General features: G+C 41.8%; 2 long non-coding RNA genes across 5 annotated transcripts; one reads left to right on the top strand and one right to left on the bottom strand.

Moving 5' to 3' along the window:
• Positions 1-6,388: 6,388 nt before the first annotated feature.
• Positions 6,389-9,854, top strand: LOC136762869 (uncharacterized). Of its 4 annotated transcripts, none has more exons than XR_010820921.1 (4): positions 6,389-6,662; positions 7,128-7,291; positions 7,506-7,904; positions 8,646-9,854. It is a non-coding gene; the product is annotated as an uncharacterized LOC136762869 (long non-coding RNA). The 4 variants fall into 4 exon arrangements; XR_010820920.1 differs by having other exon boundaries at positions 7,506-7,935; XR_010820919.1 differs by having other exon boundaries at positions 6,401-6,662; positions 7,506-7,573; positions 7,739-9,854.
• Positions 9,855-21,658: 11,804 nt separating this feature from the next.
• Positions 21,659-24,030, bottom strand: LOC136762763 (uncharacterized). The gene is made up of 4 exons (XR_010820887.1): positions 23,542-24,030; positions 22,793-22,989; positions 22,247-22,402; positions 21,659-22,174 (listed from the first exon to the last, which is right to left on the bottom strand). It is a non-coding gene; the product is annotated as an uncharacterized LOC136762763 (long non-coding RNA).
• Between the last annotated feature and the right edge of the window lie 3,668 nt (positions 24,031-27,698).

The following is a 27,698-nucleotide window of genomic DNA, read 5'->3' as shown; positions in this document are numbered from 1 at the left end:
CAACAGTCTCCCTCGCAGCTCCTCTTCTCGCCTCCTCTGCCACTTCGGCTGTTCCGCTAGTAGGGCGGTCGGGCTGCTCACCACTCCCCGACCTGGTCTGCTTGGGCTGACCTCCCCGGTTCCCTGCCCCCAAGTTTCCCTGTCGACTGGGACCAGCACCCTCATCCTGATCCTTCTCAGGGCAATGCCTAACAGTGTGGCCTTCATTACCGCAGTTGAAGCACTTCATAGAATCAGATGTGACAAAGACAACATAATCATTGCCATCAACCTTGAACTTAAGCACAATATTCAGATCCCCCATGTCATTCAAAATCATAAATACCTGCCTTCTGAACGAAACAACATGTTTCAACTGCTGTGACTTACACCCATTTCAACACCGACATTATCTGCCCATCTCTCGCCAGTTCCCTCTCTAATAGGTCGTTTGCTAGAAAAGGAGGAACATTAGACAAAGTAACTCTCCTGGCCGGGCTGCTAGGTGGGTAACATTGATCAAAACACCATGGATTACTATACCAGTCTCAATGATACACGAGACTATTATTATTATTATTATTATTATTATTATTATTATTATTATTATTATTATTATTATTATTATTATTTTTATTTCTTGGCAGACGCCCTTATCCAGGGCGACTTACAACATAAGTGCAAACATACGAGCTGCTGACTCATAACCAACAACTTGCCCGATCGCCAGAACACACTCCTTCAGCGGCAAAAACTCATCAGAGGTTACTTTAACGCCATGCCGACGTGTTAAAGTCTCAAATAAAAAACTCAAATTCCCCCCCCTCCCCGACCCAGCCCCAGACATCCCAATCGCTTCACTGACTGCAGGAGTCAGCTCAGCATGGGGAAACTCTTCAGAAAAACCTTTTACAAAACTGTAAAAAAGACATTAAAAAAAAGAAAGAAATAAAGGAAAAAGTAAAGGAGAAAAAACACAAACAAACCTGGCAACAGCAAACATGCACACCTGCACCTCCACACTCACTCCCAACAATCACAGCGGCAGACAGCAACAGTCGATAGATACAGTGAGGGAAAAAGGTATTTGATCCCCAGCTGATTTTGTACATTTGCCCACTGACAAAGAAATGATCAGTCTATAATTTTAATGGTAGGTGTATTTTAACAGTGAGAGACAGAATAACAACAACAAAATCCAGAAAAATGCATTTCAAAAAAGTTATAAATTGATTTGCATGTTAATGAGGGAAATAAGTATTTGATACCCTATCAATCAGCAAGATTTCTGGCTCCCAGGTGTCTTTTATACAGGTAATGAGCTGAGATTAGGAGCACTCTCTTAAAGGGTGTGCTCCTAATCTCAGCTCGTTACCTGTATAAAAGACACCTGTCCACAGAAGCAATCAATCAATCAGATTCCAAACTCTCCACCATGGCCAAGACCAAAGAGCTGTCCAAGGATGTCAGGGACAAGATTGTAGACCTACACAAGGCTGGAATGGGCTACAAGACCATCGCCAAGCAGCTTGGTGAGAAGATGACAACAGTTGGTGCGATTATTCGCAAATGGAAGAAACACAAAATAACTGTCAGTCTCCCTCGGTCTGGGGCTCCATGCAAGATCTCACCTTGTGGAGTTTCAATGATCATGAGAACCGTGAGGAATCAGCCCAGAACTACACGGGAGGATCTTGTTAATGATCTCAAAGCAGCTGGGACCATAGTCACCAAGAAAACAATTGGTAACACACTATGCTGTGAAGGACTGAAATCCTGCAGCGCCCGCAAGGTCCCCCTGCTCAAGAAACCACATGTACAGGCCCGTCTGAAGATTGCCAATGAACATCTGAATGTTTCAGAGAACTGGGTGAAAGTGTTGTGGTCAGATGAGACCAAAATCGAGGTCTTTGGCATCAACTCAACTTGCCGTGTTTGGAGGAGGAACGACCCCAAGAACATCATCCCCACCGTCAAACATGGAGGTGGAAACATTATGCTTTGGGGGTGTTTTTCTGCTAAGGGGACAGGACAACTGCACCGCATTAAAGGGACGATGGACGGGGCCATGTACCGTCAAATCTTGGGTGAGAACCTCCTTCCCTCAGCCAGGGCATTGAAAATGGGTCGTGGATGGGTATTCCAGCATGACAATGACCCAAAACACACAGCCAAGGCAACAAAGGAGTGGCTCAAGAAGAAGCACATTAAGGTCCTGGAGTGGCCTAGCCAGTCTCCAGACCTTAATCCCATAGAAAATCTGTGGAGGGAGCTGAAGGTTCGAGTTGCCAAACGTCAGCCTCGAAACCTTAATGACTTGGAGAGGATCTGCAAAGAGGAGTGGGACAAAATCCCTGCTGAGATGTGTGCAAACCTGGTGGCCAACTACAAGAAACATCTGACCTCTGTGATTGCCAACAAGGGTTTTGCCACCAAGTACTAAGTCGAAGGGGTCAAATACTTATTTCCCTCATTAACAAGCAAATCAATTTATAACTTTTTTTAAATGCGTTTTTCTGGATTGTTTTGTTGTTATTCTGTCTCTCACTGTTAAAATACACCTACCATTAAAATTATAGACTGATCATTTCTTTGTCAGTGGGCAAACATACAAAATCAGCAGGGGATCAAATACTTTTTTCCCTCACTGTAGATAGATAGATAGATAGATAAGCAGAGAGACAGACAAATAGATATATATTATCCAATAACACTGCACATATAACAAATATGATTTTTAAATGTATTTATTATTTTTCTTATAAAAAAATATCAGGATGCATTCCCACACTTTCAACCTCCCCAATGTTCAAACCAAATCTATGCCCTTGGCGACTCGAAGGGTAATATAGGTTATGTTTTCTGTGATTACTGTAAATGTTGTGGGTTAAGAGTTACTGTGAATTAAAGAATCATGCTATAAAAATGGTGGTAAGACACTGTGCAGACCTAATGGTCAAAGATTCTAAATATTTCAGTGTGGGGCAAGATTGACTTTCCAATCTTAAAGTTTGTGATTGGCCAAAATGAATAAAAGGAAATTAATTTAAAAACTGAAAAGCATAACCTACATAAGCAGATTTGTGTTGGCCAGGACTTTAGTAATTAGTAAGGCTGGTTTAAAAAATGACCTTAAATATGCAGGATATTTTTTAATCCACACTTAAACCATTAGGATAATTAATTATAATGCGGAATAGTAAATAGTACATAAATGAAAACACATTTCTATCCTTATATTTGTCTGTTTAATTTAGTACATATTAATATAAATTTCTAAATGCAAACCATCTGATAGTGAAGCATTCAGTATCCAGTAAGAGAGAAAAAATATGTGAATTATTGGTTGTCTTTTAGTTGTTTCTCTCACTAATAATACGGTTGTACTTGACTGTATCAAATTAAAAAGCAATTATGCAAATAGAAAAAAGGGTAATATTGCATACTAATCAACATAAGAAAGAAATCAGCTATATTTTCCTGACACATAATTACTATTATCAAGAAAAAATATATTTAAATGATAACAGTTAATAGGAAAAGCATATGTCCATCTTGACGTAGAGTTAAGTTTTCCAGTAGGGGGTGCAGTATGATTGGTAAAATTAAATCTGGAAAGTTCCACATTTTCTTTCAACAGGTTCAGATGGCCTGGGGGTGCATGTTTTCAAAGAGTGAGTGCTAACTGCATGTTCGACTGCACAGCTGTAAGTACACATTAGGACATATCTAAACTTTTCTGTTTTTTTTTTTACATTAAAGTTAAAATATTGTTCTGAAACAATTGATGGCAGTAATTTGCAACATTACTCAAAACACAGTTATATTATACTATAAGAGAAACACTTGATTGTGCATTGACCTTGGTGTGTCTGTTAGTACTGTGACCCTGTTCTGGATGAAGCTGTTAATGAAAATGAATGAATGGATGTCTCCTACGTGTTTTTTCTTCCAGAATAATGGGTAATTTGTATTCACAGTTGCTTCTAATTTAGCTGCACGATCAAGCTGCACAGACAGGCTTGAAACAGTTTCCTGTCTGTATTTCTTCTTGTGTAAGTAAGGCTGTGGTGTAATGTCTGGTGGTGTTGGTAGGAAGTGTGAAATACATTTACAAGTGTATAAAAACACTTGCACCACAGGAACCACTGCTGTAGTTGGCACATAGACATGTTTACAGTCTCTCCTTTCAGAGGTGGAAACCAAACAACATTCCCAATGAAGCTGTCATGTTCAGTAAGAATGTGTCTAAAACAATTGCTGAAGAATATCACTGGGGATAGTGAGGCCTAGAACATGAATTTTTTTGTTTTGTTTGTTTGTTTTTTGTTTGTTTGTTTTTTGGTGGTTTTAAAAGGAGATGATAAAAAACAGAAGTGAGTAGCTTATTTAGGAAAAGGAAGATAGCAGTTTATCAACTCACGATCAGCTCCTTCTTCCATGGGTATCTGGCTTGTCTGCAGTTTTTTGAAATAGAATATTACCATTAAAGGAAGAGAAACCAAGTTAGACGATAATAACACAAAAAAGTTTCACAAACGCACTGACTTAACCAGATTTGATGGTCCAAATAATTTCTCCTTTAGTGGTTTTCTGCCTGTTTGGTGATGTCAGCCTTCCTTTTTTCAGTTTTTCAGAAAATGTGAATACTGTCAGGGTATGCAACTATGACAGGAGATAAAAAAATAACTGCATAAGGAGACTCAGATGGGTTCTATTTGATGTAATGATACAATTAAGATGCACAGGCTATATGCAACTTTGAATTTACTCAGTTAAATGTATGTTCTGTATTTCACAACTCCATTTGAAGGCCTTGTTTAAGTCGCATAAGTAATTTTGCTGCAGGGCAGTTATTCTAAAAAATGATGATCCTTACATCCTTAATAAAACTATTCACTCAACCTCCCATCTGGTTGCAGCTTTATAATCACAGCTGCAACAAGAATTTAAAAAACAAGAAACTAAACAGTCATTCAACTTCATGAAGTATATACCCCTTGTGAAGAACTTACCCACAGATATTCATGCAGAGAGACTTTCAAAATCTCCAACAAATAAATAATACATCACAATCCTTCCCTCAGGAGTATTTATTACATTTAATTAGAGAAAACAAACAGTTGCAGTCCAGATGTGATTTTTTTTTCAGATTGGCAGAAAAATCCACTTTGCTGTGATTGAATTGTTTTGGCTTTTTCCCTCCGAGATAGGGCTAATAAACAAAGCTCTCATTCGGGACTGGTGCAATTGGAATTTTATTTCTTTGTAATTGTCAGAGATTCATAAACTGCTCCTCTGTAATGGTACTAAAACGTAATAGCTCCATTCATTCCAGAGGCAATCTGTATGAAATGTTAATTGTGATCCAAATATTTTGACACCAGCGGAGTGCAAGGTTATGAAATTAAAATGCTTCAATTAAAAATGTCAAGAAATCCTCTGGCTTCCAAATATCAGTGATACAAAATCATGTAGAAATAAGTGCTACACCAAATTGAGTATTGATTTAGTATTGCATTGCACAGTGCCTACTTCTGGTGTAAAGGCAATCAATAGAATAGGGCTAATTGGTGCATTTTTTTAATTATTTTTCTTCATGAAAATGTGATACTTCGGTCATTTTCTCTCAAGAAAATGATATTCAGAAAGTACATAGAATTTCCAACAACCTATATATATATATATATATATATATATATATATATATATATATATATATATATATATATATAATATATAATATACAATGCATGATTTCATTAAAACTTTATGTCAAGGGCATGGATTTCTCCAGTTGCTTTTTTAAACATTTTTCTGTTAATGTATAAACATAGTCAGGTGCCTATGTATTCACCCTTTCATTCATACATCCATCATTCACTCTCTCTATTATTATTATTATTATTGAAGTACCCTCATGAGTCAATAGTCTCTAGAGTGTATTGAACACTGATTTCCACCTGCAGCACTGATTAAGACTCCAGCTGACTGGGTTGTGTAAAGACATATTTGTATGCAGTTAACTTCTCTTGCTAGTTCCAGACACCTAGGCTTTTTTTTGTCAGTAACCTCATAATGGCTTTTTGTTGAACAAAAACATGTTTCTCAGTTCTCAGTGGTACAAGTTTGATACAGTTGTACCCATGTCTCTTTTATGGCTATTTTCCAGACAACCAATCATTTTTATTTTATTACATGTATATACTGTGTATGTATCTTGATGCACTGCTCAGAGAACTGCTGCAAAACCCACCATCATTTAAGCATATTGGTGATGTAAATAAAAATTTGGGAGAAAGGTACAACCCTCATCCCGCCCACACCACGTATAAATAAAGGGCACAAACAGTACCTTCCCAGCATTCTTTGCTTTGTATCCATCGAGCCTCCCCAAATACCATATTTGCAGGAAACTCCCTGGCCATTCCACACTGTGTTTGTGTGTGGGGGTGTCCCAATGCTATGTTCAGGGCGTAGTTCCCTTAGCCAAGCGAGTTCAAGACAAATCTAAATATATTATTACACTCCATCCATCGGGTTCCGCCAAAGCTTCTGAGTTTGAACCTCTCATAGCACAAAAGTTTAGCAATATGAAGTGAACTATTGGAAGGATTTTGTCGGGACTTCTGTTACAAAGGACTATATTTAAATTGCAATGGATGTGATGCAAAGCAATTCAGGTATGGATCTACTCATTGTAAAGAAAAAATAACCTTGTTTGATTGTAGTTGTTGTTTCTTTATTTCCTTAATGTGAAATGTTTAAAGATAAAAAGTTCTGGGTGCAATATATGCTTATGAAACAGATAATCTTGGCATGTAGATATGGTACTTCCAATGTTTGACCTCAAACTGAAACTCAGATTTAAATGCCCTTTTCTATAATCAAGGCTTTATAATCAAGCTAGTCTCCAAAAATTGAGTAATTTGGGCGTAATCATTTTAGGGATATCTCCTGAATTGTGTCACCCAAATTATTTTAATTTAATTTAATTCCAAAATGGAGGAAACAAAACAAAACAAAAAAATGTGCCTGCATATAATTTCTAAAGAACATGTTTTACCACTGAATGATTAACTTATAATGCAGGGTCACTTTGTAAGGAATTCTGACTAGATGGTGTGTTTACCATCATATTTTTCCAGAATAACTGCTTTCAAATGTTACAAGCTATGGGTTGCTGAAGAGCAAAGTAAAGTTTACCCCAGCGACTACACCAACCCTGTTTTACGAGGAAGCGGAGCTCGGACCACCCAGTTTCTCCCACACAGGCCTCAGATCAGGACCCCAGGACACCACAACAGGCACAGTAAGTTGAACTCCAGGTGCAGGGTGCAGGGCATGAAGACTGCAGCTGGGCACATGGTTGATACAAGGAAAATCACATAATATATAATATCTAACTAGAATCTCCTTTATTATAAAAGTTAGGGCAAATAAAAGAAGCTAAAATATCCTACCCTAAATATAAAGAAAACAAATGGTGAGTGTCTTTTACTTTTCTTCTTTCTCTTTTGTTGCAGGTGACCAGGGAAACACCAGCCTGTGCGTCTTAGAGGGAGAGGGAGAAGAACAACCCAGAGAACAGCAGGTTAATAAAACAGTTCAGAAAGGAATTTTGTAACATGGCTGTATTCCTCAAGATGTCTTTCCTTTCACATGATCTGTTGCAGTCGGTTCACTTAGCTTGCCCAGGAGAGCTGTCCTGTCTTCAGCGGAATGCCAAGTCTCATTAGATTCCAATTTCCAATCACAGTATGAAGTCTGGAACACAGCTTGCCATCCTCTGCTTTCTCCCCCTCCTGTGCTGCTTCTGTGGTTGCTGGTTGAGAGCTGTTGCCGCCGCCACTGCTGCTGACTGCCGACGGATTGAAAGCCAGTCAGTTTTAGCTCCCCTTCTCAGGACAGGGACACATGTTGAGGTACTTAGTGGAGGAATGTGGTTACATCTAGGTGGGTATTGCACTGCATTAGCAAACTTAATTATAATCCCTAAAACAATGTTTTGCTACTGTTTTTATACTGTAAACTACTCGTACTGTCCTTGTGGAAACCGTTCCTTAGGCATTCAATGTTTCCTTATGAATCCAAAGCTAGTCTGTAGTTTTCCCATTACTGGCTTGTAATCCTTCAGTTTGTGTGCAGATATTGTACTGTAGCTCTTGTGATGTAATATTTTGCGTGATTCGTCTTTATAATTTAACACTATAAAAAGTGCAGGGCTGGTCAGTTTGAATTATTTAATTTGAATTACTCTGTGCTACTGAATACACTGGCATAACCGTTCTTGACTTTTCCTAAATATATCGATTAAATGTGCCTATTGAATTTTAGCTGTATAGCATTACAAGTGTATTTTTCTTTATCACTTATACATTTTCACTACTTTATTGCATAAACTGTGTGGAATGTATGATTTTGAGTTTATATCACTTATTGTATTGTTTTTGTTTGATCACGGTTTTAATGAGTCCGCTCCCTCCACTGGCTCCCGATAGCGGCACCATTCAGTTCAAGACTTTGACCCTCACCTATCGCTGTCTTGACCACACTGCACCAAGCTACCTTCAGTCACTCGTCTCTCCATACATCCCCTCCAGACCACTGCGCTCCTCCAGTGCCAGAAGACTAACTCTGCCTCCTCTCCACTCTCCTTCCTCCAGAGCCGCTCCTTCTCATCCCTGGCCCCTAAGTGGTGGAACGACCTGCCCACTGAATTCAAAACAGCAGAGTCCTTGACCTCATTCCGGCACTTACTCAAGACGCATCTCTTCCGACAGCACTTGTAATATTAGTCCTCTATCCCTGCTAGATAGCACTTCAGCTTATTATGCTCCTCGCGTTCTTGATTGTTTTCCTCCTTGCTCCCTTTCCCGTAGCCCTAGCCTGTAACCCTACATCTTGACAGCACTTAGCTTTCACCGTCCAGGATGTAGGAAGTCTCTTACTGTACTTGTGTAAATTGTAAATTGGAATCTGTAAAATGTATTTTGAATTGTTATGTTTTAGCTAAGTTGAACTTGTAATGATTGATGCCTTGTACTTCTCTGTATTTTTGCACTTATGTTGTAAGTCGCCCTGGATAAGGGCATCTGCCAAGAAATACAAATAATAATAATAATAATAATTTAACATTCACTTTGCACGTTCAGTTTCCTTTGCACATCAGCTGCCTATCTCCCCTGTCATTGGTCAGAGGTGCCGATGTCTCTCCTTGTTTGAATACTTAGGGGAGAGCAAGATGAGATGAGAGAGGGTGATTTTCTTTTCTCTTGTGGAAGAGGGACTGTGATTGCTGCCAGCTGGATTGTTGGAGCATTATGTGAGCAGTGGATCCCAACCATCAACTTTGACCATTGATAGTGAAAGTGAGGAATGGTTCAAATTACTTCTCTACAGGGAAGTAAGAAACTGTGCATAGTGTGATCCTTTTTACTGTTAATGCGGGAAAGCTTTGTGTGTGGATCCCGAGCCGCAGTTCAACAGCTTCCTCCCCAGAGGTTTGAGAGTGGAGAGAGGTGCTGCCCCTGCCTGTTGAGGAGTCTGCGCTGCATCCACAATTACACAGAGAGAGACTACGTTACCCAAGAGGCAGACTGGGCAAGTATCAGTTTTCATGGGAGCTCGTGTGTGCCCTGTTTAAAAAGCGCCACCCTTGGGTATTTTCCTTTGTGGTTTCTTTACGTGTTTTACTTTTTAACCTTTTATTGTATGGTTTTTTTTTGGGGTGATTTTGGGACTAAAAGTTAACCTTATTTAAATTCTATATATATGCACTAATAGATAACTCAGCCTCTCTGGTCCAGCCATACATGGGATCACACTAACAAAAGACTAATTAAAAGTTTAATTAAAGCACAGTTTTAAACTTACCTCTGTTTGTGGCTTGTGTGCTTTTGAAGATTCAAAAGAACCTGCTACAAAGAAAGGAAACTGATTGGGGAACAACTGAGGTCCCAGACCCTCAGTTCAAAACCACTAGCTGGCGTAGTCCTCAGTATTCTGACTGTGGCATGTCTTACAACTGTAGTGGACACAGTGATTACGCCACAAATAAACAATTGTTTCATTCATTTGACCATGCAGTGTTCACATTAAAAAAAAAGCGCTTTGATGTTATTTATACAAATAATTGTAATGTTTTATGTTAATATTTACATTTAAATACTACTCCATTTGTGCTAGTTTTATTGGATCGTTTGCCTTTCATTATACGTTTTTTTTTTTTTTTTTTTATTAAGTTATTAAGCAAACATGCCACCAAAACAAACCGCAATACAGAAAAATGTAAAAACTGTGGAAGGATTGAACCATTCCACCCAGCCGACACCTGCACCCACTGCCAACCTCACCCCACTTTGAACCCACCCCCTTATCCCTCTGTAGTCTGGAGAGCAAGTGCATCTCCAGTCTGCTAACAGGACTTCTGCTGCAGAGTATGAAGCTGAATGAAGCGAGGCACATATTCTTTCCAAAAAATATTATAAATATGCAGGTTCTATTTTTCCTCACAGATTATTGTCAATTTACAAATACAAAAAAGCAATAGTAAGAGCACTTCACTAGCTCGATCTTTTTTGGAATATGTCCCTTTTTATTTTGGACATTGAGAATCTTTAATCTTCATTCAAATTAAATCAATAAATCTTAATTGTATATAGTGGAACACCATGCCAAAGCATGTCACAACATTAAAGAATAAAGAATAAGTGCATCATAGAAGCCTGCAGGTGAGTGTAGTAATTAATGTAGTAATTAATGTAGTAATGAAACTACATTCCAGTTCTAAGAAATATGTCTCTGTGGTTGCTCTCAGATTTAAGCATAACCACCCCATGACTGACTGTGGTGGGGACTGCAGAGCAACAGGCAGGCAGTATAATGAACAGCGTTTAACAAAATAACAGTATCTGTCAGTAATGTTATTTCGGCTTCTCTCAGCAATTTGGTTCAATAAGAAAAGTGATTAATCAGTGAAGTAATAAAACAATAAAGCAATCAATCAAAAACACACATGAAATAGTGATAATAAATAAGAACAAGCAACAAAGATAACAAAACCTACCTCAAATAAATAAAAAAAACACAGGTAAACAAAAATAACACAATATAACTAATAAGGAGCCTTGTCATCCCATGTCACAGTGTCTGCCCGGGTCGCTACAATATGTTCAAAATGGAGACCAGCTTTCTCAGTAATTTCAATGGAAATACAGTATGTTTTAGTTTTTTCCCATAAGGTTACAAAGGAACATTGTACTTTCTGTAGTTTCTTTCACTATTACATTGCAACTTAACCCATCATGAATTTTAGATGCTTTACGTGAATTGTAGAAAATCAAGCTACATAGCAATGTACAATTCCAATGTACTCCTCTTGTGCGTTTTCTTAGCACAACATAAATCATACCTGATATAACCAATGTAATATAATAATTATTATTATTTATTTATTAGCAGATGCCCTTGTCCAGGGCGACTTACAAAATATAAGCGCAATAAGTGCAATAATACAGTGCAATTCAAGGCATAATACATTTTACAAATTCACAGTTTACACAAGTGTATATGAGATATACAGTAAACAATATATAAGGTCTTACATCCTAGAATGAAAAAGCTGATGAGTGCAGACAAGATGTTAAGTAAAAGTTAAGAGCTAAGGGAAAGGGAGCATAGGGGATATCAAAATAAACAATACAAGTGCATGTAATGCAAAGGCAAGAGTATGACAGAACGTTGTATAAGTGTAATCTTACAGGAGAATATATGACTAAATTACAAGTAGAGTCTGAAAAGATGCGTCTTGAGTAATCGCCGGAAAGAGGTCAGGGACTCCAGTGGGAAGGTCATTCCACCACTTAGGGGTCAGGGATGAAAAGGAAGGGGAGTGGAGAGGAAGCAGGGTAAGTCTTCTGGCACCAGAAGACCTCAGCAGTCTGGAGGGGATGTATGGAGAGACAAGGATCTGCAGGTAACTCTGTGCTGTCTGTTTGAGACAGCGGTAGGTGAGGGTCAGTGTCTCGAACTGAATGCGTGCCGGTATGGGGAGCCAGTGGAGGGAGCGGAGCAGTGGAGTAGCGCGTGCGAATCGAGGCAGAGAGAATACCAGGTGAGCCGCAGAGTTCTGGATGAGCTGGAGTGGCGAATACTAGTTGCAGGCAGGCAGGCTGGCCAGGAAGGAGTTGCAGTAGTCCAGGCGGGAGAGGACCAGAGACTGGACAGACAGCTGAGTCAAGTAGTCGGTGAGGAAGGGATGGATTCAGCGTATGTTGCTCAGGAAGAATCTACAGGTGCGTGTAAGCGTGGTGATGTGCTGGGTGTAGGAGAGTGCAGGATCGAGGAGATGGAGAGATCAGCAGAAGGTGAGGAAGAGGGGGGATAAAAGAGGAGATCAGATTTGGAGAGGTTGACCTTGAGGTGGTGTGAGTGCATCCAGGCAGAGATAGCAGACAAGCAGGAAGAGATGCGAGGGGATGAGAGTGTCGGATGAGGGAAAAAACAGGAAGATCTGGGCATCATCTGCATAGAAATGGTAAGAGAAACCATGGGATGTGATGAGGGGGCTCAGGGAGCGAGTGTAGAGAGCAGTCCCAGAGATTCCAAGGTCAGCGAGGCAGGAGAGGAGGATGGAGTGATCAACAGTGTCAAATGCTGCAGAGAGATCGAGGAGGATGAGGGCTGAGAAGAGGGAGGCTGCCCGAGCACAGCTGAGGGAGTCAGTGACTGCCAGGAGAGCAGTCTCAGTGGAGTGAGCTGTGCGGAAGCTGGATTGCAGAGGATCAAGAAGTGAGTGATGGGAAAGAAATGCAGAGAGCTGACGGTGGACAGCACGCTCGAGGGTCTTTGAAAGGAAGGGGAGTAGGGAGACAGGGTGGTAGTTCTGAGGTAGGGTCAAGGGTAGGTTTCTTGTGTGTGTTTGAGAATTGTAGAACATTGTGTTAAATTTGCAGCTGAATAAGTGATGCTGTTGCACAAATGAGCAATGAGAAAAGATAAAGAAAAAAGCAACCACAATCACATTTGTGTGCTGTGACTGTATTCGTTTTAAAGCTCTACTGTGCCATAAATCATCTAAAAAGATTATTGGGAATAATGTCAATTGTCGATGTGAGGAAACATAATTTGGTCCTCTGGGCAGAATTAAGAGACAATAACAGACACCTTGTCATCTTGTAACAGACAGCTAATTTGCCGTTAACTAATTAGGTAAGGTTCTTATCACATTTCTCAACACAGGGAGATTTACGTATGTATCATTCTACTCTTCATGCATGTGTAGGTGTTTAACAAATAACCTAAAATATGTTATACTTCTGAAGAAATGTTACTGTGATTGATTCATATTTCATTAAGGAGCTTCCCAAAGGACAGAACATTCAGGGTCAGCTGTGCAAGTAAATTGTATCTCTATTATCAACCTTTAGTGCTGCCAATTTGGTAGCTGTTGTAGTGTTAAGTAGCCAAAATATTACATGAAAATGGCCAACAGGAGGAATAACAACAATTTGGTTAACCAAATGTATATATTTGCAACATAACTTCCTGTTTAATGCATCACTCTTAAGGTACTGCACAATTCTCTTGCCCTGGTGTCAATCAACAAACATTTCCTTAGCACAGTCAACAGTAACAAGTGGGTCATGTATTAAATTAATCTACTGTTCTGTACTGAACATGTCTTCAAACACATCAAGTGTATGGCGATGGTGTATGCTGTCTGTTTGAATGCTACAAATGTAGGAGACAGAACAGTGAATATACTAAACAAAAATGCTAAAGCTAAAAATAATATATTTCTGGTGTGTTTTTTCATTGTAAGTATTGTCATGTCTCCAAATTGTACAATTTAAACAATTGTTATAACTAAAGGCCAGAGAAAATTGTGATTTCGCAGACTGCAAGAAAATTGTGAAATTAACCAAAAAAAAGTTTTTCTGTACTGCATGTACTAAATGTAATGCATTTTTTCTATTTGCATTAATGCATACATATACATACAGTTAGTATGAAATAGCTGAACTATATGTATGTATATGTATGTATGTGTATATATATATATATACACTCACCTAAAGGATTATTAGGAACACCTGTTCAATTTCTCATTAATGCAATTATCTAACCAACCAATCACATGGCAGTTGCTTCAATGCATTTAGGGGTGTGGTCCTGGTCAAGACAATCTCCTGAACTCCAAACTGAATGTCTGAATGGGAAAGAAAGGTGATTTAAGCAATTTTGAGCGTGGCATGGTTGTTGGTGCCAGACGGGCCGGTCTGAGTATTTCACAATCTGCTCAGTTACTGGGATTTTCACGCACAACCATTTCTAGGGTTTACAAAGAATGGTGTGAAAAGGGAAAAACATCCAGTATGCGGCAGTCCTGTGGGCGAAAATGCCTTGTTGATGCTAGAGGTCAGAGGAGAATGGGCCGACTGATTCAAGCTGATAGAAGAGCAACTTTGACTGAAATAACCACTCGTTACAACCGAGGTATGCAGCAAAGCATTTGTGAAGCCACAACACGTACAACCTTGAGGCGGATGGGCTACAACAGCAGAAGATCCCACCGGGTACCACTCATTTCCACTACAAATAGGAAAAAGAGGCTACAATTTGCACAAGCTCACCAAAATTGGACAGTTGAAGACTGGAAAAATGTTGCCTGGTCTGATGAGTCTCGATTTCTGTTGAGACATTCAGATGGTAGAGTCAGAATTTGGCGTAAACGGAATGAGAACATGGATCCATCATGCCTTGTTACCACTGTGCAGGCTGGTGGTGGTGGTGTAATGGTGTGGGGGATGTTTTCTTGGCACACTTTAGGCCCCTTAGTGCCAATTGGGCATCGTTTAAATGCCACGGCCTACCTGAGCATTGTTTCTGACCATGTCCATCCCTTTATGACCACCATGTACCCATCCTCTGATGGCTACTTCCAGCAGGATAATGCACCATGTCACAAAGGTCGAATAATTTCAAATTGGTTTCTTGAACATGACAATAAGTTCACTGTACTAAACTGGCCCCCACAGTCACCAGATCTCAACCCAATAGAGCATCTTTGGGATGTGGTGGAACGGGAGCTTCGTGCCCTGGATGTGCATCCCACAAATCTCCATCAACTGCAAGATGCTATCCTATCAATATGGGCCAACATTTCTAAAGAATGCTTTCAGCACCTTGTTGAATCAATGCCACATAGAATTAAGGCACTTCTGAAGGCGAAAGGGGGTCAAACACAGTATTAGTATGGTGTTCCTAATAATCCTTTAGGTGAGTATATATATATATATATATATATATATATATATATATATATATATATATATATTTCAGCTATTTCATACTAACAAGCTATACCTACATATTCAAAAAACAGGCACACTAGTTGGAGGGGAGAATCCAGGAGACGTAAGTCAAGCGAGAGATTGATTGATCAGGAAAACTAGGCTAATACGGAAATCCAAGGTCAAGAATGAGTAACAAAATTAAATCAGGAACACAGGAGAGAAAAACGAAATTGAATGCTCAGAATTGCAGCGAAAAAGCAAATAAGAATTCACAGAAAGTTTTGTGAGAAGAGGGTTTAAATATAAGAGCTAATGAAGAGGGAGATGAGGGTCAGGTGAGGTCATTAATTCAATAATGAGGAGAATCAGGGGAGGAAAACTGAAAAGCATATACCTTGAGAAAATATTATTCTCTTTGATTAAAAATGTGAGAATTGATTTGATTGCTTATTTCATGTTCTATGTTCTGATTATTTGTTCTGTAGGCCTACTTCGTTCAAAGTGTTTATGATTATATTGTGAAATAATTAAAAAATAAGAAACAACTAAATAAATAATATTTGTGGAAATGACAGTTCCGGTTAGTAGATTCAACTGAACTCAACTGAACAAGACCATACTTCTTACTTATTTAATAACTGATACTGCAACTAAAACAAAATGCCAGAACTGTAAAAAAATATTGTTGTTGTTTACATACCCATTTACTTGTTGCTTATACAGTAATACCAGCTGTGTCAAAGGCCCAACTTCGGTTGACCTTTTTTCTTTTTCTTTACTGTAATGCAACTAGTGTGTGTCTTAATTTACTATAAAAACAAAACAGTAATCAGTTTCTGTTTGAGAAACTGACAGGAGAACACTAACAGTATATTTTGTTTGTGTGCTTTTAATGTTACATATTATTGCAATAGGGTCTCTGAAGAATAGCTTCCCTTTCAAGTTCCCCCCCATAAAAAATATTGTGATCAACCTTTTCTAGGAGAGGGTTATTGTATTTCTTTCTCTTTCAGGTTCATTTAGTCCTCTAACTATCATCCTTTGACTATTTATTTGACTTCTCTGTATTTTTGCACTTATGTTGTAAGTCGCCCTGGATCAGGGCGTCTGCCAAGAAATAAAAATAATAATAATAATAATTTAATCTGCAATCCATTGATTTTAAGGGCTTATGCAGTGTTCATAGTTGAGAGAACCCAGATATCCCAAATGCTCTGTGCCTTAATACTGCCCTTTTCCTCCATAGCGGTTTTGTGGTTGCAAATCCGTGATCAATAACAAGAAGAATTGCTTATGGGGATTCAGAAACTCTTCAACTTTAGCTTGTAAGCAAATTGCAAAACACTGTACCATTGTGACTCACTACATTCCTAAGGTTCTGAAGAATTTGAAAGTGAGGATTTAAATAAAACCATCCCATGGCTAGACTGTGACTCTATTTCAGGTTTTGCAAGAAGCAACTTCCTACGAAACTGGCAATTCTAGATATACTTGGAACTCAAAGGGAGTGCTCCTAATCTCAGCTCGTTACCTGTATAAAAGACACCTGTCCACAGAAGCAATCAATCAATCAGATTCCAAACTCTCCACCATGGCCAAGACCAAAGAGCTGTCCAAGGATGTCAGGGACAAGATTGTAGACCTACACAAGGCTGGAATGGGCTACAAGACCATCGCCAAGCAGCTTGGTGAGAAGGTGACAACAGTTGGTGCGATTATTCGCAAATGGAAGAAACACAAAATAACTGTCAGTCTCCCTCGGTCTAGGGCTCCATGCAAGATCTCACCTCGTGGAGTTTCAATGATCATGAGAACGGTGAGGAATCAGCCCAGAACTACACGGGAGGATCTTGTTAATGATCTCAAGGCAGCTGGGACCATAGTCACCAAGAAAACAATTGGTAACACACTATGCCGTGAAGGACTGAAATCCTGCAGCGCCCGCAAGGTCCCCCTGCTCAAGAAACCACATGTACAGGCTCGTCTGAAGTTTGCCAATGAACATCTGAATGATTCAGAGGAGAACTGGGTGAAAGTGTTGTGGTCAGATGAGACCAAAATCGAGGTCTTTGGCATCAACTCAACTCGCCGTGTTTGGAGGAGGAGGAATGCTGCCTATGACCCCACGAACACCATCCCCACCGTCAAACATGGAGGTGGAAACATTATGCTTTGGGGGACAGGACAACTGCACCGCATCAAAGGGACGATGGACGGGGCCATGTACCTTCAAATCTTCAAATGACCCAAAACACACAGCCAAAGTAACAAAGGAGTGGCTCAAGCAGAAGCACATTAAGGTCCTGGAGTGGCCTAGCCAGTCTCCAGACCTTAATCCCATAGAAAATCTGTGGAGGGAGCTGAAGGTTCGAGTTGCCAAACGTCAGCCTCGAAACCTTAATGACTTGGAGAGGATCTGCAAAGAGGAGTGGGACAAAATCCCTTCTGAGATGTGTGCAAACCTGGTGGCCAACTACAAGAAACGTCTGACCTCTGTGATTGCCAACAAGGGTTTTGCCACCAAGTACTAAGTGGAAGGGGTCAAATACTTAACATGCAAATCAATTTATAACTTTTTTGAAATGCGTTTTTCTTGATTTTTTGTTGTTATTCTGTCTCTCACTGTTAAAATTAGTTACAAAATTAGTTACAGGTGAAATATTTAACAGCCCCCTGGACCCCTGCGCCAGCAGTCAGCGCCAGCAGCCTTCAGTGCCCCCCTTCCGAAGGGCCCCATCTCCAAAGGGCAGGGACTCTAGTTGTTGGACTCACAAGGACCTCATCTTCTCTAGAGGTTGCTCCCCTTCAACACTCTCTGTAACACCAATGGACATCTCAGACCACCACTTCATCTTCTTCTCCATTTCCCTCCCCTCCCTAACCACTCCACCCACTCCCTCTGTCACCTTCCACCGTAATCTCCACTCTGTCTCCCCCCCCACCCTTGCTTCCACTGCCCTCACTCTCTTACCTTCCATTGACTGTTTTTCCCATCTATCTGTCAACTGTGCTACCTCCTCTTTGTTCTCCTCACTCACCTCCTACCTTGAGTCTCTCTGTCCTCTCACGTCTCGACCTGCCCGTCCCTCCCCTCCTCAGCCTTGGCTCTCTGCTGTTCTCCACTCAACCCGAACTAGTCTGCGTGCCACTGAATAGAAGTGGAAAAGGACCAAACTCCCAGCTGCCCTCGAAGTCTACCGCTCTCTACTCTTTACATTCCCTCCTCACTCACCTCAGCCAAGAAGTCTTACTTCCAATCACTCTTCGAATCCACTGTCAACAACCCCCGCAAAACTCTACTCCACCTTCTCCTCCCTCCTTGCCCCCCCTCCCCGTCCTCCTCCCTCATCTCTCACTGCTGGTGATTTTGCCTCCTTCTTCTCCTCCAAGATTGCAGACATCCGCAGGCTCTTCAACAGTCCCCCCTCCTCTCTCATCACACCCAAACCTCCCACCGATCAAGCTTCCTTTTCTTCATTCTCACCTCTCTCAGATGCTGAAGTTTTCACTCTCCTCTTACGTCACAAACCTACAACGTGTGCCCTGGACCCTCTCCCTTCTCGCCTCCTCCAAGCGACAGCTCCTGATCTACTCCCCTTCATCTCCTCCCACCTCAACTCCTCACTCCTCTAGCTGTTTGCCCTCTGCATTTAAACAAGCTGCTGTCATTCCACTCCTCAAGAAACCAACCCTTGACGCCACCTCTGCTCAGAACTACCGCCCTGTCTCCATACTCCCCTTCCTCTCAAAGACTCTCGAGCCGTCAACTCTCTGACTTTCTGTTCCAACACTCACTCCTTGATCCTCTGCAATCTGGCTTCTGCACAGCTGACTCCACTGAGACAGCTCTCCTGGCAGTCACTGACTCCCTCAGCTGTGCTCGGACGGCCTCCCTCTCCTCAGTCCTCATCCTCTTTGATCTCTCCACAGCATTTGACACCATCGATCAGTCCATCCTCCTCTCCTGCCTCGATGACCTTGGAATCTCTGGGACTGCTCTCACCTGGTTCTCCTCCTACCTCAGCGACCGGACCTACCAAGTGATATGGCGAGGTTTCTCATCCACCCCCCAACCTCTCCTCACAGGCATTCCCCAAGGCTCCATCCTGGGCCCCCTCCTGTTCTCTCTCTACACTCGCTCCTTGGGCCCCTTCATCAAATCCACCATCGCATTTATCCTACCACTTCTTCGCTGATGATGCCCAGATCTCCCTGTCTTTTCCCTCTTCGGACCCTCTCATCCCCTCGCATCTCTTCTTGCTTGTCTGCTATCTCCACCTGGATGCACCACCTCAAGCTCAACCTCTACAAATCGGATCTCCTGTTTTTCCCCCACTCTTCCTCACCTTCTGCTGACCTCTCCATCTCAATCCCCTTGGAATCCACCACACTCTCTCCTTCTTCTTCTGCTAAAAATCTAGGAGTCACCTCGATCCTGTGCTCTCCTACACCCAGCACATCACCACGCTGACACGCACCTGTAGATTCTTCCTGAGCAACATACGCTGAATCCGTCCCTTCCTCACCGACTACTCGATGCAGCTGCTCGTCCAGTCACTGGTCCTCTCCCGCCTGGACTACTGCAACTCCCTCCTTGCCGGCCTAATAGCAACTACTATTCGCCGCTCCAGGTCATGCAGAACTCTGCGGCTCGTCTGATATTCTCTCTGCCCCGCTTCGCACACGCTACTCCACTGCTCCGTTCCCTCCACTGGCTCCCGATACCGGCACGTATTCAGTTCAAGACATTGACCAAGTTACCTTCGGACACTCGTCTCTCCATACATCCCCTCCAGACCACTGTGGTCTTCCAGTGCCAGGAGACTAACTCTACCTCCTCTCCACTCCCCTTCCTCCAGAGCCCGCTCCTTCTCATCCCTGGCCCCTAAATGGTGGAACGACCTTCCCACCGAAGTCAAAACAGCAGAGTCCTTGACCTCATTCCGGCGCTTTCTCAAGATGCATCTTTTCAGACAGTACTTATAATATTAATCCTTTTAATCCCCGTTAGATAGCACTTCAAAGAGTTTTATTATGCTTCTTGCATTTTTGATTGTTTTCCTCCTTGCTCCCTTTCCCGTAGCCCTTGACTGTGACCCTACATTTTGACAGCACTTAGCTTTTACTGTCCAGGATGTAGGACTTCACTTACTGTAATCGCCTGTGTAAATTGGATGTTGTAAAATGTATATATATATATATGTTTTATGTAAATTTAATTTGTAATGATTGATGCCTTTACTTAACTGTATTTTTGCACTTTGTGTTGCACTTATGTTGTAAGTCGCCTTGGATAAGGGCATCTGCCAAGAAATAAAAATAATAATAATAATAATAATAACATTAATAATCTCGTTATCATGGCACCTGTCAGTGGGTGGGATATATTAGGCAGCAAGTGAACATTTTGTCCTCAAAGTTGATGTGTTAGAAGCAGCTCTTGTGGGGTGTTCCCAGTCTGCAGTGGTCAGTACCTATCAAAAGTGGTCCAAGGAAGGAAAAGCAGTGAACCGGTGACAGGGTCATGGACACCCAAGGTTCATTGATGCATGTGGGGAGCGAAGGCTGGCCCATGTGGTCTGATCCAACAGACGAGCTACTGAAGCTCAAATTGCTGAAAAAGTTAATGCTGGTTCTGATAGAAAGGTGTCAGAACACACAGTGCATCGCAGTTTGTTGCGTATGGGGCTGCATAGCCGCAGACCAGTCAGGGTGTCCATGCTGACCCCTGTCCACAGCCGAAAGCACCTACAATGAGCACGTGAGCATCAGAACTGGACCACAGAGCAATGGAAGAAGGTGGCCTGGTCTGATGAATCACGAGTTCAAGGTGTTGACTTGGCCTCCAAATTCCCCAGATCTCAATCCAATCGAGCATCTGTGGGATGTGCTGGCCAAACAAGTCCGATCCATGGAGGCCCCACTTCGCAACTTACAGGACTTAAAGGATCTGCTGCCAACGTCTTGGTGCTAGATACCACAGCACAACTTCAGAGGTCTAGTGGAGTCCATGCCTCGACGGGTCAGGGCTGTTTTTGTGGCAAAAGGGGGACCTACACAATATTAGGCAGATGGTCATAATGTTATGGCTGATTGGTGTATATACACACAGACAATTAAGTTTGGTCTGACGTGCTAATGTGGCAGCGTCTTAACGGCAGGTGGCAAACATGCATCATTGGAGCAGATAAGAGACTCTTCCCTAATTACAAATCAAAAAGTTAAAATTAAAAATAAATTGTATGTTACTGTAGCTTGATTTTAAAATTGAGGATTTTGTGCACTTTATCATTATCCTTTGTTGTTTTTCTTGATTTATTTCACTTATTAACCGGGTTTTGGTTTCCTTTGTTTAGTTTGATTGTTTTGAATTGCTTAATTGCTAAACACATGCTGCCCAGCTTGCATTGCCACAGAATTCCCTAATTATTGTCACCTGCACCCCTGCCTCCATTGTCTCCCTAAAATAGTAGGGAGCACTATTCATTCAGGAGGGCAGAGACACACCAACAGAGAGCAAAGAAAGAGACCCCACCAAGTAGTCGACAAAGACACGTGTTGGAGGAGAGAGCGGGTGGCTAAATGGTGAAGATACAGGCTGAGGGGACCTGGATAAGAGGAAGAACCAGAACTGCTACAATGAAGATTCGGAGAACAAACGATGTTTGGAGACTGCAGAAGAAGGCAGATATTCTCTGCATGGATAAGTACTTAGTTTCTCTAGTTAAAAATAATTGTGAAAATAAAGGACTTGCAGCACTTTATTTCAGACACCACAGAAAGGTGGTAATGACAGTTTGGGTTCCCCCTGGAATTGGACCTTGATTGTATTTTGTACTGTTGATTGTCGCAGTCTCCCATCACTCCCCTCTGGTGACGGTTCCTGAACTTGAAATCTATAAAGGAAGAGAGAGACATTAACAATGTATTTTTTTTACAGAAACTGCTTCTATTGACGAGTTACTTACCCTTATCTCTCAGAGAGATGATCAGTGCGGAGCCAGTCCAGGTTTTGCCTGGCCCAAAACGCAAAATGGCTACCTGCCTTGGAGGTGCCAAGGATTAATTAAGTCTTGGAGTAGATCTCTCACTTCCCTGTAGGTGGTTCATGGGGTTGCAGCTACCTGATGAGACAGAAGCCAAATAATATAATTTCTGCTGCTAAAGTCTTGTCTCTATATTAGAGTATCTGCAGGAGAGAGACACCTCTGAATCTGCTTGTATTTAGGGTGTATGTTTACAGTTAGGGAAGATTAGTTTTATATACAGTATATAGCTTTTTACTAGATAATTTATTATTTCTTTACATTCCTTTGGGTAGGGTATTTTAGCTTTTTAGTCACCCTGAACATTAAAGGAAGGTTTTAGTTTAGTTAGGTTTTGTTATTAAATAAAATTACTTCCCACTTACTTCTGAACCACAAAACTAACATGTTCAAGTTCATCTCCACTTCCACTGTACAGAGAGTTATGGGATACAGAAGATCTGCGAGCCAAATTGAACAGAGCCTCACCAAGCCATGATTACTGTGGCAACCCCTTCATTCAGGACTGCAGGGAGTGCTCCATTGCCATGGTAACCCCACAGCTTGGGGAGGCTTGGAGCCTCATGTCCTGTTTCAAGGCTCAGGGACAATCAAGTTCCACTCTGCGCTCTGGCACTGCACTTCCAGGTTTGATGAGCCCGTTTTCAATATTGTCACTACAGCACCTATAGGGATGTTATACAAAGAATGTTCAGTTGTTCATTTTTGGGATTTTCGTTCAACAGATTTAAAAAAACACATTTTGGAATTCTAATTAAAATTGTTAATTCTAAGTGAAGCTGTGCCTCAGTTGCCCAATTGGAGCACTGTGGAGTAGCGATTAGGGCTCTGGACTCATGACTGGAAGGTTGTGGGGTCAAATCCCCGTGTGGGGAAGTGCCGTTGTACCCTTGAGCAAGGTACTTCACTTAGATTGCTCCAGTACAATGCCCAGCTGTATAAACGGGTACAAATGTAAGTCTCCCTGGATAAGTGTGTCAGCTAAATGACAAAAATAATAAGATGAACCACCTGTGCTCCTCCAGAGACCTGCCTTTATTATTCTTGGAGAATAAAACACTAAAATCCCCTAACCAACACAACCAAGTTCTCTAATAAAAGCTATTTAAAAACACATTTCCCCTCCCCAACAAACAATTACACACTTCATCGAAGAGACTCCCGGGACATAAATCCACAATTCAACAAATATAGCAGCCGAAGATTAATTATTGTACCTCTGTCTTGTCAGGTAGCGGCAACACCAAGAACCACATACAGGTAAGCGAGTTGCCTCCAAAGCCAGTAGCCATTTTGGGCCAGGCCAGACCTGGACTGGCTCTACACCGACCAACCAGGAATGTCACTTCTCAGGTGTGGAACCCAGAGCAGCCAACAGAGGGAAGACCGCAGAATTTCAAGGGTCTAAGGTGAAATTACAGATTTTATCCAAACAGCCATGGACATCACTCCACCTCATGTGGAGGATTTCAATAGAGTATTCCAATGCTGTGCAATATTATTTGCATGAATCATTACTGCTTTTGCCTTTCAACAAATAAACCATATACTTATCCATGCAGGGAGTCTCCACTTTTATCTACAGTCTCCAAACACCAGGTCATTTGTTCAGTGTCTTCTGTTCAGTGTCTTCTGTTCAGTGTCTTCTGTTCAGTGTCTTCTGTTCAGTGTCTTCTGTTCAGTGTCTTCTGTTCAGTGTCTTCTGTTCAGTGTCTTCTGTTCAGTGTCTTCTGTTCAGTGTCTTCTGTTCAGTGTCTTCTGTTCAGTGTCTTCTGTTCAGTGTCTTCTGTTCAGTGTCTTCTGTTCAGTGCTCTTCCAGTCTGTCTCTGCTGAATTAACAAAGCCTCGTGATTTTATAGCCAAGAGTTAGAGTCCGGGTTGCAGGTGAGGGTAATTAGGGAGGTGATGTGGGGAGGTTTATGTGGGAATGCGACCGGGCAGCGTGCACTTGACAATTAACTAAGATAGACACACATAAAAACCATAAACCAATTCAAAAACTATTCACGAAAATAATAGTGAAACCAAAACAAGGTTAAGTTATAAGTAAAAATAACAAAGGAAACAGTCAAATATAATCATAAAGTGAACACAGCAACCAAGAGAGAAAAAACAATAACCATCAATAATTACCTAATAAATTAATTAAAGCCAGTCACACCCCACTCGTGACAAACATAATAGGTGATTAAGGAGCTAATTACACCATCCGTGACACTAGAGAAGAGTGCTAAATTCAATTAAATGTTTTCTGTATATATGCAAATAATCCACAACCCCATCTGGCTCTTCTGTTAAAAAAGCCTGGAAAGAAAGAACCGTATGTGCACAAAAGCACACCAATGCAGGCTATTTCATTGGACAGTTAGTTGAAAATGCCAGCACCTCCAACCAAAATATACAGAACTGCAAAAACTGGTTTGTTAATAGTTAATGCCGATTTATTCATGGGCTTACTTCTAAGTCATACCACAACATTTGCTCTATACATTTACATCAAAGTAGGTTCATTGAGAAAAGTTATAATACTGTTACTGTTTTGCACTCTGCTCTCCACTCCGCATGTACACAGCCACAGCCTTTCTGCAATGTATTTTCAAGTTTATGGTAAACTGATAATTTAAATACTCTTGGTGTGCTGAATTTTATTTTTGCTATTACATTGACAATGTGATGAATGTTGATAGCTAAGCTACACTATCTTAGAGTTACCACACATCCAGTTTTTACCAGACGTGTATCTTTTTCATCCTTTAATCTCCGTTTGGATGGATTTTTTAAATATCTAAAAATGTCTGTGATTTGCCTTGCTTGACCTTTTTCCAACACAGAACTACAGTTCCCAGGGTGCTTTTTTTTCCACTCTGGCAGCGCTACAATTTGATCATAGATGACTGATGATGTGTAAGGCGATAATGTTTGCCTATGTCAAGCCTTTTTGACCAACTATTTGTTGTTAATAAATGACTGTCGTCTGTAAAGACTTCAACAACCAATCAGGAAGGTTTTATTTCATTGGGGCATTAACAATTTACAAATGGAGAAAGTTAGGTTGAGACGAGAAGAGAGAGTATGAGTGAGAAGGCAGAATTTGACATGGCAGCAAAAAGTCATGATTTTAGAGGGAGATTATGAATAGAAAATCAGCAGGATGTTTTACAAATTTTCTTTGAAAAGCAGTGGCAGGCCTGGGTCACAGCAGAATGTACAAACCTTCTCAAATTACTAGTGTTTAGTTGTTGTTACTTTCTTCATAGTTTTATATTTGTACTATATTACCTTGTTAAAGTGTTAAAATGCATTTTCATATAATTGTGTTTTGTTTCTGCAAAGTTAATACTTTTTTTATATACTGTAATGAGCCCCGGGGGTGAGGGTGATTACTATAATAATAAAACACAAACAGAAAGGTTTCAAAAACAAAAAGTGTTTATTGGAACAGGGCAGCTCCTCTCACCTTCTCTCCTCTTCTCTGCACCCCCCCCCCTTCTCTCATCCATCGCAACCAACAGCTTTGAATTCCATGCAGTGGAACTCACCTCTCCCTCTCACCTCTTCCTTCTAGTTCTCTACCACCCTCCTGGTCCACTCACCTCCTTCTTGGATGAACTGCCCTTCCTTCTGCCCTCCCTCCCGTCACTGTCCTCACCCACGATCCTCCTGGGAGATTTCAACATCTACCTCTCCAACCCCTCCCACTCTGCTGAATTTCTTCCCCTCCTCCACTATTTTAACATATCCCTTTCCCTGTCTCCCCCCACTCACAGGGCAAGCTACCAGCTAGATCTGATCTTCGCTAGAGGCTGCTTTGCTTTGTTGCTCTCAGTGACACCCCTGGACATCTCAGACCACCACTTAATCTCTTTCTCCCCCTTCTCTCCCCTCCCTGCCCACCCCACCCATTCCCTCTATCACCTTCCGCCATAATCTCTGCTCTGTCTCCCCCTCCACTGCTCTCACTCTCTTACCTTCCATTGACTCCTCTTTGTTCTCCTCCCTCACCTCCTGATTCTCTCTGTCCTCTCACGTCACATCCTGTCCGCCCCTCCCCTCCTCAGCCCTGGATCTCCTCCATCCCTTGCTCAGCCTGATCCAGTCTGCTCGCCGCTGAACAAAAGTGGAAAAGGTCCAAACTCCCAGCTGCCCTCAAACTCTACCGCTCTCTACTGTCCACATTCTCCTCCTCACCAGAGGCGATTCTAGAGTTTGTGGGGGCCCCAGGCAAAATAATTCCTGATGGTGATGCCGCAGGGGTGCGGTGGAATTTTGTCCCGTGAGAGTGGGGGGGGGTGCGGCGCAGTTTTCTTCCATGTGAGCGGGGGGAACGGGGCGGAGTTTTGTCCGGACCGAGGGGGGAAGGGGTTCCCATTTGGTGGGCCCCCCTCAGCCCCAGGCCCCAGGCAATTGCCTAGGATGCCTACTCCCTTGCGACGCCCCTGCTCCTCACTCACCTCAGCCAAGAAGTCTTACTTCCTATCACTCTTTGAATCCTCTGTCAACAACCCCGCAAACTCTACTCCATCTTCTCCTCCCTCTTTGCCCCCCCCTTCCTCCCCCCTCATCTCTCTCTGCTGATGATTTCTCCAAGATGTCTCCTTCTTCTCCAAGATCACAGACATCTCCAAGCTCTTCAACAGTCCCCACTCCTCTCCCATCCTACAAAAATCTCTTGCTAATCAATCTTCCTTTTCTTCATTCTCACCCTCTCTTGCACTCTGAACTTTCCTCTCTCCTCCTAGGTCACAAAACCAATAACATGTGCCTTGGACCCTCTTCCCTGAGTAGGGTATTGCTGCAGACCCGGAAACATTGGAATGTGGGAGGGGTAACTGTCAATCACTTTTTATGCGGCCAATCACCTGCAGAAGATACTTGTCAGTTATGTTTTATGCAGCCAATCACCTTCTTCATTTCTTTGTAAGCGCTTCAAGGAGGAGGCGTGTTTACACTCTGTGGAGCTGAATGTCAGTTGCCAGTGTTGCATGTAACTTGACAATATTTGTTAATATATAATGTAGTATAATTGTCAGGTCGGTCATGGTGCACTAACCAGGCGAACGGGGACCCAGGTGCGGAGTGAGCTCTATCCAGGCAGGGAGGTCGGGGCCGGTAAACAGGAGTAGCAGAGACAGTTCCGAAAACGTTGTCAGGAGAACAGGCAGAGGTCGAGAGGCAGGTAATCCAAAAACGTAGTCGAGGTAAAGCAAGCAAAAGTTCAAGAATCCAGGAAGCAAGACAAAATAAGGAAATCCGAAGAACAGTGGTCAAGGGGAAGCAAGAGTCAAACACGAAAGAGCGAGGAACAAGGAAAGGTTTGGAAACTGATGCTAGAGCAAACAATGACTTCGCGTTGATCCGGGGTTTCAGCTGGGCT

The sequence above is a fragment of the Amia ocellicauda genome, chromosome 11 (assembly GCF_036373705.1).
Source record: "Amia ocellicauda isolate fAmiCal2 chromosome 11, fAmiCal2.hap1, whole genome shotgun sequence".
In the NCBI taxonomy this organism is placed as follows: Eukaryota; Metazoa; Chordata; class Actinopteri; order Amiiformes; family Amiidae; genus Amia; species Amia ocellicauda.
Note: the sequence above shows the minus strand (reverse complement) of the source record. Positions and strands in the feature narration are given on the sequence as shown.